Source organism: Triticum dicoccoides, chromosome 6B, assembly GCF_002162155.2.
Source record: "Triticum dicoccoides isolate Atlit2015 ecotype Zavitan chromosome 6B, WEW_v2.0, whole genome shotgun sequence".
Taxonomy (NCBI): domain Eukaryota; kingdom Viridiplantae; phylum Streptophyta; class Magnoliopsida; order Poales; family Poaceae; genus Triticum; species Triticum dicoccoides.
In genome coordinates, this window is record NC_041391.1 from 407,395,754 (window position 1) to 407,406,668 (window position 10,915).

Below are 10,915 nucleotides of genomic sequence, written 5' to 3' on the forward strand. Positions count from 1 at the left end.
CGGAAGAGACAGCTTACCAAGTGAGGAGGAGTCGTTTAATTCAGACAGCGATGACAGCAAGGCAGCCGACAGTGAAAGCGAGGGAGATGGCAGAGATAAAGGTAGTGATGAAAGCGACAACGATGAAAGTTCAGACAGCGATGATGGTCATGATGGATCAAGTGGAGTTCAGGGGAAATCAAGTAGCCAGGGAGCACAACAAACGGTTGACATGGGGATGGAAGACGGAACTGAGGGGAACGAGGACAATGATGATGATGAAGAAGAAGAGGATGACGAAAAAGAAGATGATGAAGGAAAGGAGGACGATGACGATGAAGAAGGCGATGGGGATAACAAAGACAAGAAAGATGATGGGCAAGGGAAGCAGGATGAAGATGATGAAGATGACAGCGGAGGTGGCAACGGTGGTTCAGTCAGCAATGGTGGCTCCGATCGGGACGAGGATCCGCAGCTGAAAACCCAAGCAGCGATGATGATGAACAATGCACGCTGCAATTTCTGATTGAAAAGAAGAGGGACAAAAAGGCAAAAGGATTGGATGAGGCAGATAGGATCTGTATGAAAGACCTTGTGTTGACAGAATTCAAAACTGTTGTTTCCCAGGAACCACGCTTCCCTTTTTTTGAAGTGAAAGAAATGTGGGATATTGATGACATAACCATGGCAACCGAAGCGAAGAGGATGTTCGAAGAGTTGTTGAGGGGGGAAGACTTGGATTTGGGCTTCATATTCAACCCCAAGAAAATATGCCCAAAGGCGACTCGGCAGAAAATAATGAGACAATTTGGCGCCGCTCTAAATGAAGCTACAGAACAGAAGATTGCTTGTCGAAACCAACTACCACCACTCCCTCCATCAAAGAAGATGAAGAAAACTGTTAGTTTCGTATTGGAGCCATCTGTGATGAACAAAACAGCAATGCATCCGCAAGCATATCGTGCCGAAAATCCCGGTTACGGCCAAGGGGGAAAGCCAAGGCAGTCAGCCATGAAAAAATCTGGTCCTTCTCAGCAGCAACAACAAGCAAATTCTGAAACAAAAGAGGCAATTCATGGGAATGCCAAAATACAGGTGGTAAAGAGTACACCATCAAGCTCAGCAGCACCCCCGTGCAGTAAAGTTGGAGATGAGGCAGTACCTACAGGAGTAGATCCAAAGCTTTCGGGTAATTTTCATTCCCAATGTCAAGCAAGTGGATCACATATTCTGGCAACTCAGTCTAAGGAGGAAGCAAGACCAGCTGCTTTTCAGGCAAGTTCTGTAGAGGAAACACTGGACCCCACAAAACTAAGGCCAGTACAACTCAAGGAGGGACCCACAGTGCTAGTAAGCACAGGAAACCACAGCGGAGCACAACCACTAGGTGACTTAAATGGTCAAGTGCCTTTCCCGTCTCGGGGAAATGTGATGCAGTCAGCCAATGGTATCCAGAGGGCCAAGGTGCAAGACTTCAAGGCATCACCTGAGGCTCGATCATTAAATCATGCAGGACACAAAAAGGAGAAAGAGAACATCCCTCCGGTGCTATGTACGAAGATCAATAGGATACAACACCTGCCCGAAGCTGTAACCATGGGAAAAAGTTCGGAACAAAAGTTGCTAAGATCCCTAGGGAAATTGCCTGTCTGCCCAACTGTACTTGCCCAACCCGAGGCCACTAGTGCTCCAGAAGCAGTAACCATGGGAAAAAGCCCGGAACAAAAGTTGCCAAGAGCCCTAGGGAAATTGCCTGTCTGCTCAACTGTACTTGCCCAACCTGAGGCCACAAGTGTTCCAGAAGCAGTAGAAGCAACTGGCCAGGGGAACACTTACCATTTCTCTAATGTGGAGGAGCGGTACCACGAATTCATGCGTGTCAATGGGAAGGCAACCAATGCACTAGAAATCAATGTTCTAGCTGTGAGTGAGCTGTTTGCAAGGTGTGTTGATCCAAACAGCAAGAATTCCCAATCCAACTCCACAAATCACAGCTTAGCAAATGAAGATAAACAACATTTTGAGCAAAGGGACACCAAAAGATCTAATGATTTTTTCAAAGAGTACTGCCTAGCACCAAGTTTCGATCTAGGCATAGATGATTTGCCTACAAGATCTGCAGACAACACAGCACATCAACATGTTGGGTCAAGCACATTTGCAGAGCATGACTTCAAGGAACTCCCAGTACATAACCATCCAATCATTGATATAACCGAGGATGATTATCTGTTGGACGTTGAAGGCATCGACCCGTGTGTGCAAGCAGAAGGAAATGTGTACCAAACACCTGAAAAAAGTTCTAACCAAGGAGAAGTGGGGTCAGGCAGCAAGATTTACAGCAGTAGTAGCTCAGGAGAGATGCATCCACATCAATTCGAGAGAAGGATTATCAAGCCACCTCCTTGCAAGAGGTCACCATTCATTGACTATAATGAGAAGAAAGTCTACATGCCCAAACCCGAAGCAAATAGATTGTATGCATCAGTTATTTTGCATGGAAGAATTAATGAAGAAGAATCACCAGATGTGGATACCAGGTATGACAGTATATTACTTCGTTTCTTTTTTGTCAGCTTTTGCACAATGCACTTTCCTCAGGCAAGGTCTATCATGTTATCCAGGCAATTCAAACTGTGTTTACAAGCAATCCACTTATGGAATCAGGCAACTTGTCTTAGTGTGAAATTCTTTTTTTTGAAACAGTCTCTCCTTGATATGACCATGCCCCCATGTGTTTTTCCTAAGTTGAAATGGTGGTAGGCAAATTATGGAAGGATTTTGTGAGCTGAATGCCTCTTTTTTCATGCAGCCCAAGGGTAATTGAATATGGCAAGTACTTTGTCACAGTCAGGGAGCTCGTAAACTCAATGAAGAAGGGAGGTTTTGTCGTGAGCCATGTAATGGAAGTTGGTATAGAGAGTATAATGATGAACTTGCCACCAGACTCAAAGAAGCTCGTGATGCCTGTCAGGTTCTCGGTAAGAAAACGCGAAGCAACTAACAGTGTAGTTTTGCGTTTATTTCTTTTTCTTTTTTCATAAAAGGTCATGGTCATGTCTGTATTCTTTTTTACATCAGGTTCAGATGCAAAACATGGGATTGAACGGCAAGGAGCTCATTTCCTGGTTCAAGAAGTCGACTCGCTTGGACCGTAAAGACATGGTAAGTCAATGGTTTCTTTACTTTTTACCAATGCATTATATATGACTTTTTATGATAAAACTTTTGCCCATGAAATTGCTTTCTGTGACAAGTTGCTTACATATGTCCATAACTTGCTTGTGCATTCTTGGCTGGTTGCTTACATAAGTACATAACTTGCCTATGCATCTTTCTGTTTTTTGGCAAATTACTCACACAAGTACCAAACTTGCATGTGCATTTATGCTTCTTCAGTCCATGTCGTAATTTGTGAGAGCACACAGAAAAAGTTGCTTAAATCCAGCTTCTAGTATTTTATTTTTTTATACTAACCCCATTTGTTTTTTTCTAACAGATTATGTTCCCAGTTTTAGAGAACATTGACAAGACAAAGCCTAAAACAGGCAATCATTACTGGATTTTTAACGTGAACATAAGGGATTGACGTTTCGAAGCTCTTGATTCTTGGAGGACGCTAAAAAACAAGTCTTTAGATGTTTGCGCAAGGAAAATGGTTGCAAGTTTTCGGTCTCTATGGGAAGAGCATTACGCCAGTTCCCGTGTCTCGCTGGATGACTTTGGGCTTACCAACATTGACTTCCAAAACAGAACAATGAGAAGCATCCACTTCTTTACACATATTAACTATGGTTTTGTTCAGTTTTTTTACAAGTGACACACTACTACATAGAGGAAGCTAGCTAACTAGAAAAGTTCTTTTTTTCAATTTTTGTTTAGGTTCGACTGTGGTGTTTTTGCTCTGACGCTAGCAAATGGATGGGAGGCAAGGGTTGTTCCAAATTTCACAGCTGAGGATATTCCAAGCATAAGGAAACAGTTGACTAACGTGTGGGTTGACAACGCCAACAACAAGGCTCCATGGAAAAGCATACTCAAGTTAGCATAGGTCAGTTTTTTCTCCCCTCACGCACACTACATCCATGTAAATGCATGTGTTGTTTTCTTTGCTCTTTTCTGAACTTTTGGAGTGCCGGGGGGGGGGGGAGTTGCCTGCATAAGAAATTGGAGCAGGCAACTCAATTGCATAAACAGGCAATTTAAGCTTTACCGCGAGGCAAGTTATTCAGAATAACCCATAAAAGACAAATAATATGATCATTACATAACCAGGGAATTGTTGCATTTTTAGCATTGCAGAATCTTATGTATGTAAGTTTTTCGACCATTATGGGGAGATCAAGGGTGTCTGCGGGGCAATTCAAAGCACACAATAGGCAACTCAAAACTTATAATCAGGCAACTCAAACTCTAGTGTGAGGCAAGTTAGCCACAAGAAACTGTAAACCAGAAAATAATAGTTTAGGATACAGACCCACAAATAGTTTAATTTATCAATTCCATTCGACACATCTTTTCAGCCATCTGGTCACTGTTTGACCATTACACCAATCTGGTCGGGCAGCTTTCACCATTGTGGTTAACAGAACCACAATAGTTGCACTTGTTCTTTCTCTTCGGATGCAGCTCAAGTGCTGATTGAATTCTTTTTGACTTTGCCCTCCCTTTTGTTGTTGATTTTGGAGGGTCTCTAGGAATTACAGGGCCAAGTGTGGTAGTAGGTCTTCCAAACTGTGGTTCAACCATCGTAGTACCTTGTGCGGCCGTAACAGCTGCATGTAGAGATGCCATACTAAGCGGCTGGTGCGCATGTCCACCATGAGCTTGCACAATAGAAGATGGAATTGCATTGGCATTTTCTTCTTGTGTAGTTGAAGAACCTGGGTGCTGTCCATACCTGCCATCCACTGTTGCTGATGATGCAGGCGATGTGCCAGTCCACGAATAGCCACATAGGTTGTGTTTGCCGCGGCAGGCCCCCGCGGTGGTTGTATAGCCCCCATAGTTTGTGGTGCAGGCCAAATTGCTGGTCTAGGACCCATAGGAGGTCGCGCAGGACCTCTTGCTAGTGCCGTATGCATCAAAAGTTGTGGCGCAGCTCCTCTTAGCGCTTGCACAAGCCTTGTCATTGTTGAGCCCCTTGAAAGGTGCGGTGCTGCTCCACTGTTTAGTGGCACATATCCCGACAGTTGTTGTACAGGCCAGCAACTTTGTGCGGGAGGGCTCCTGGGTAGTGGTACAGCCCCACTGTGCATCACTGCAGCCCTGAACGTTGTTTGTTGGTGTCCATCCTCACTCATAGAGTTGCCAGCTAGTTTTGGTGCCTTTTTTCTCCGCGGTGCAGAACTAGATCGCTGCTGCCTAGGTCCAGAAGAGGTTTGTGTAAGTTCGTCAGGACGTACCGCCGGGTCACTAGTTGCTTGAGTGTTACTCGGTGGTGGCGCAGAAGTAGGTTGTTGTTATCTAGATCCAGGACGCACCGCAGGCCCTTCAGGACACACCGCAGGGCCACCAGTTGCCTGAGAGTTACTCGGTTATGGCGCAGAACCACCAGCTGATGGTGGCGCAGAACCACCAGAGGGCCCACTTGTTGGTGCTGCCGTTTTCTTCTTCTTTGACATGTTGAGATTTTTGATTTCATGACGCGCACCACGCATATGTTTTTTTTTACAATATCCGTTGCAGCATCTGATGCACTAGCAACCCGGGCAAGACTACCAAAATCCATCATCAAATTTGCATGCCTGAGTTCCTTCTTCGACTGTAGTGGCATCTCATCAGGTTGGTCTTCGACAGCAGGGGGTGCGCTGGGGATTGCCATAGGTGTCCATCTTCTAAGTATGTACTACGCTAGGATTTCATCAACACCAAGTTGGTTGAAAACTTTCAAGATATGGCAGCAAAGCATGCCGCCCCTCTCAATCTTGCAGCAGTCACACCTGTAGTCTCCAGCACTAGCTTCCACCGTGACAAAATAGCCCCTAGAACCATATTTGGCAACCCACTCTTGATTGGGGTAAACCTCATACAAGTTTTCACCATGCGGTCACACATTATACCTTGTAGTCAACTGAAACTCATCACGAAACTTCTTGCACAAGTCCCTAGTATACGATCCGTATGCCTGCTTCTCTATTGGGTAAGATGACCACATTTCAGTCTGTAAATGTGCTGTCCTGTAGTCTTTTGAACCCTCCCGGACTAGTATGTGTGTTTGGATTTTCTGATAGTGCTTCACAAAGTTCAAAATGGACTTGTGTGGGTTCACATATCGCTTAAGGACAGCATTGAACCCCTCGCTGCGTTGAGTTGACTGCAAGAAAGGGAAGAAATGGTGCTTGAAGTAGCAGGGTACCCATGTCTCTCTGTACTTGTATAGATTCTCGAAGTGAGAGTCAGTCATAGCCTCATACTCATCATTAGCTCACTCCACCCTGCCTCAAATTCTTCCGGCGTCAAGCTGAAGTCAACACAGTTGTTGAAATCTTTGGATAAGCCAGGGTTTCGCCCCAGCAATGCTCCAAGCTTTTCTTGTGCCTTTTTCATAATATGCCAGCGGCAACAGCGGCGCACACTTGTAGGGAAGATCTTTTTAATTGACTGTGCCATTGCGATGTCTTGGTCGGTTATGATGTTGGTGGGTGCTACATTATGCATTGCCTCAAGGAAGGTTTCAAATAGCCAATCAAAGCTGGACGCCAACTCTTGCCTAACAAAGCCACAGCCCAACATGAATGATTGCCCATGCCTGTTAATCCCAACGAATGGTGCAAAGGGCATGTTGTACATGTTAGTCATATACGTTGTGTCAAAGGAGATACAATCATGATAAGATTCCATGCACGCCTTCCTTGCTACACCATCGACCCAGAAAATATTCTCAACCCTGTCTTCCTCATCATATTTTATCTTGTAAAAAAATCTGGATCCTCTCTCTGCTGATCTTTAAAGTAAGCAACTGTCTCTATCATATCCCCTTCTTTTGTATCATCCTTGTTCAAGAGCGTCTTGAGGTTTGTAATGTGCTTTGTGCTATAAGGTACAATGAGTTCTGTCCCATAGAAATCTGACATGATGTGCATCATACGACCTGTTGACATGAAGTCACAATGGTGGTCAATCCTTTATTCACACAAAAACAGCGCCAAAAATAGCTTCTTTTTTATTTTCAGCAAGGCAACTCAAATGCAAAGCTTGGGCAATTCATGAAGCTATACAAGCAACTACAACCATACGCCTCAGGCAACACATGAGCAAAATACACAAAACAAACCAGGGGGGTAACTATGCTTTAGTGAGCAAGTTGACCCCATCCAGAAACAAGTACTATTGTACATTTTAGCCACAAAGAGACTAATCATAGGCAAGTTTAGGTTCAACACCAAATTTATTTTATAAAAAAACTAGGCAAGTAGGAACTTTTGCATTGAGCAAGAAATAGGTAAATATTAGGCAAGTCCAGCATCCAGAAACAAATTAGGCATTTTATCTCTTTTTGTACTATTATAAGCAATTTAGTGTCACTATAAAGCAACTAAGGCATATGTTTGAAGCAAATTAGTGACATGTTTCAAGCAAAATCAAGTAACTTGTTGATGGGCTAAGAAATACACAACTAGTAGGCATGTCCAAATTCTTAAAGTTGGAAGATAGGGGGGAGGTGGGTGTGGTTCAAAACCTGTAGTCAAATTGCAGTTATGAAGGTGAGTAAGGAAGGCCCTTTCTTTTGGCGGTATCCCTTGGTGTGATCGCAAATACTTAGTCAAACATGGTTTGTCAATCAACGGATGGTTGTGCTCGCTAACAAAGTAGATCACCTCCCATCTGCCATCTATTACCTTCACAATCATCTTAGCTTTGCAACCAGTTTGTACAATTTTATCTCTTTTTCGTTTCTTGCTCCTCTTTTTGCCCTTACTATCATCATCAAGAAAGACAATAGCCTCATCTTCATTATCATCTTTTACTTGTTCAACAATGTCATCTAGCACGGGAATCTTTTCTGCCCCTTCGTCATCAACATCAGGCTTTCGAAACTTGTTGCAAACAAACTGTTGTTTTATCAACTCCCCAGTTTTCATATCCTTCCTTGAACTATTCATTTTGATTGAAAACCCCATCTGCAAGGAATATGCATTGTAATGCACCTTGACATCTTCCAAAGTGTCGAACCTCATGCCCACGTAAGGCTCCTTGGGCTGTGACCAAGCTTCATCATCATTTTCAGCACCCAAACCATTACCAACAGTGCCACCGGTATCACCTGCAGCACATGTGCCATCAAGGGTATGAGCATCACTCCCAGCTGCTACAGCTGTAGGTACTTGTGTACTGCCCGGAGCACACCCCCCATGACTTGATTGGCCATCTGTCTCCATTGCTTCTGTAGCAGTACCATCCACTCTTTGGATGATAGGGGGATTAGGTGATTCCGCCACAAATTCTGCATTTCCAGTAGCATGTTGTGTATAGTACAAAGGATCACATTATTTTCAGCTGGTTCCTCATTTAGGTCAATCATTGCCAACCTGTTTTATTTATTGAGAATATGGGAAAAAGTAAAGCAAGTCAGCAAAGGGATGGAAGCAAGTAGCACAGTAAATACAGGCAAGCCAATAGCACACCTACCCAAGCACACAAAAATAGCTCAATCATGTTCAACCTGTGCATTTTTTCAACCAGAAAAATTAAAGCAATTTTTATGTTGTTGAGGCAAGCTAGTACCACACTAAACTCAGGCAAGCAAACAACACAACAACACAAGCACACCAGATTCACAATATAGCAATTCAACATAACCAGGCAATTCAAAGTGCACTATCACGCAACCCAAACCATATAATCAGGCAAGTCAAACTATATATGTCAGGCAATATATTATTTTTCAGGATATGTATGTTTTTTTGTATTAATGAATCATGTTTGTACATATAAACATAACATAGGCTTTTTGTTTTTTGTGTTTCATAATATATTTTCTTATTTTGTTTTTCTTAAATGCAGGCAACAGTTGATTTTGGGGAAGCAAGCATACTGCCATAGAAGTGCTACTTTGAAGTGTCTTCAGAATGGATTTCACTCCCAAATCAGAGAGATTAGAGCATGTTTAGTGTTAGGAAAAACTTAAGTTAGAATTATGGGCATGATTGCTCTTTTATATTCTGACTACTTCTGCTTCCAGTACCTATGTTTGTGTGTTAGAAAGAACTTAAGTTGACATTTTTAGGTTTCATCTATTACAGCAGCAAGTTTGTGTGTTTTTGGATATGCTCAGTATGTTTTGAAGTAACGTTTCGCCGCTGAGATAGTTGTTGGTATATGGATTTTCTTGTTGGCTTTTTCCTTCTTTTGCAGGATGAAATACTAATAATTTTGCCACTGTATCCTGGCAACTTTCCAACTTTTCTTGGATCATGGTGAAGGATATGATATAACAAAGGTAAATTGTACTACGCAACTGTCTCTTGTTTTTTAGTTGCAATTTTAGTTACATTTATTTCTTCTAGTGTTTTTTCACTATCAAAACCAAGGAATAATTGAAACAAATGACCAAGAGGAATCTTTCTCTAGTTTTCTTCAAGAGTTGCCTTGACATCATTATGCTTTTTTGCTTAATCATATAATGCAAGTTGCTCCAATAAGCCATTTGTTTTTGGTCCACATGCTCCCAAAAGATCTGATAGGGAGGGGGGGGGGGAAAGCCTTGTTTTTCCCTTCTTTTTCATAGTGATGTCAGAATTTCATTGTCTTATAAATTTCAAGAGTGTTCATGTTTTGCCATGGCATAAGTTTTCAAAGTTTTGTGCATACATATACTTAGTTGCCACATCATAGCACAGTTTTTGCCCAAACAGAATGTCTTTTTTGCACTGTTATAAGCAATTAATAGAACCGGAACACATCAGAAATAGATCATGATCAGTTGTTTCTCATCCTCTTATAAGTACTGTTTTTGCTCAGTTGTTTTTCTTGCTTAAGGCATTATATTTTCCTAATATTTTTGTCCCCAGCATTTACTATCAGCACTTGCCTACAGATTTATAAATGTGTTCATATGCAATAGATTTGTAAATAGATTTTGAAAACTGGGAAGAAATATCATGCTTAACATCAGACTAAATTTGCCCAAATCAGGGGGCTGAAACTTGCCTAAACAGCAGACTAAACATGCTTAACATCACATTTTTTTTACATAATGTTTTGCACAACTGAAGCCTTGTACAAATCGTGGGGAAAGAGGAGGGGGATCTGGAAGATGAGCTAAATCTGACCTTTTTGCCTTGCTTTTTTGCCTTTTTGCCAGGAGCGAGGCGCCTAGAGAAGAAACATCAATGAAGCCACCATTGGAGGGCCGTGAAGATTTTCTTGGATCTGGAAGTGGTGAGGGGAAGGGGCGTGCTGTCCTTTTTTGCTTGGGAGAGAAGAAGATGGGGCTGGGGGTTAGGTGAGGAGAAAGGCAAAAAGAAGACCCGCAGGGGTGGGGGAGGGATCGGACGAAGGGGAAGGACCAGGTGATTTGCTCGCTTTGATGGGTGGCTGCTGGAATCGGGAGCAGGGGCCAGGTACTTTCCTATCCTGGACAGGGGGAGATAAAAAATTGCTATATCTGGGTGGCTGCCAGAAAACGCTAGGGAGCACCCGGCTGCTCCTAGACGCGTCCATAATTATTTTACAGTTTCGCGTGATACAAAGGATCAGATGGTCTTAAGTTTTTCTTACAAGCTCGTGTGTAAAAGTGGCCCAAAGCAGTTGTGTGGCCGAACTCAACGAGACAAGACCCGCGCGCCCGATCCTTAGGGTTAGGGTTTTAGAAAACCCTGGCGTATGGACAAAACCACGCGAATCCAACGGTCCAGCCCACCCCAAATCGCCTCAATCCCGACCCGACGCGTATCTCCGCGCCGCCCGCTATAAAAATCGCGCAGCTCCACAT